Below are 1,132 nucleotides of genomic sequence, written 5' to 3' on the forward strand. Positions count from 1 at the left end.
AATTGCTGTTAGTGAGGGTGCAACTGTATTTCCTTATAGTATGAGCTTTTTCAGGGGCTGCACCTAAAGCGAAGTTTGTAAGCTCCCTCTAAGCGCCATGGGTTGGGATGTTAAGCCCATTCGAATCCCTAAGGGTGACGCTGGATTTATTTATCCAACATATTCCCCTAGTAGTGCGATACTGGAGGAGATTTCTGTCGTGCGAGACAGAAGTTGGAAGATGTTACTCTGAGGAGTCTAGCATCATGATGTCAGATCAGCAATGTTCTCCAGTAGTGCGATATTGGAGGAAAATTTTCCGTCGAGCGGAGATGGAAATAAAATCAAAGGACGTTACGCGATCAGCGCGACAATCGAGGTTCAATTGGAGAAAAGGAAATGTTGAGGCATTTTCTGGAGAGCGGGGTTCAAATAGAGATTGGAGTTGAAGATTATATCCGGGATGAGGTCCGCAGGATTGTCTTCTGTTCATGTGTCACCTTAGACTTTGGCTGAGGCCAATGGAGGTCGTTATGGGTGTCTTCTGAGGAAGAGATGCACATGTTACCTTCCTTTTGTGAAGGTGTACCCTCTGATATGTCGCCCTCAGAGTGGTGTTTGGTGTTATTTCCGACATTGCCAGCGGAATTATCACAAGAAATTGTAGAACGGGGTTCAAATGGAGAAAGGGAAATGTTGAGGCATTTTCTGGAGAGCGGGGTTCAAACGGAGAAAAGGAGACGCAGAATGTCTTCTGGAGAACGGGGTTCACAATGGCGATCACGAGCTATCGTCAGGCGACTGGGGTTCAAATGGAGAATGGGGTTCATTATTTTGGCAAACAAGATATCGGGGTTCAAATGCAGTGATCCGGGATCATTTGCATGAAGGAAAATTTCGGGGTTCAAGAAAACGAAAAAAGAGAAAATTTTCGGGGTTCAAGAAAAGCATTAAAAAGAGATGATAATCCCCAGCGGATGTGGTGTTCAGGCCATGGTTATTCCTGTGTTACCATTTATTTTGGTATCCGGGTCGACATTCTGTTTCGGTATTCAGGCCGACTTCTTTTCTCCGTACCAGACGGATTTTTCTTCAAGATTGTTTCTTTGCCAGTTCTGACAGGCACTGTTAATTATTTTCCCATCAGAGGGCA

The sequence above is a fragment of the Lathyrus oleraceus genome, chromosome 7 (genome assembly GCF_024323335.1).
Source record: "Lathyrus oleraceus cultivar Zhongwan6 chromosome 7, CAAS_Psat_ZW6_1.0, whole genome shotgun sequence".
NCBI classification, from domain to species: domain Eukaryota; kingdom Viridiplantae; phylum Streptophyta; class Magnoliopsida; order Fabales; family Fabaceae; genus Lathyrus; species Lathyrus oleraceus.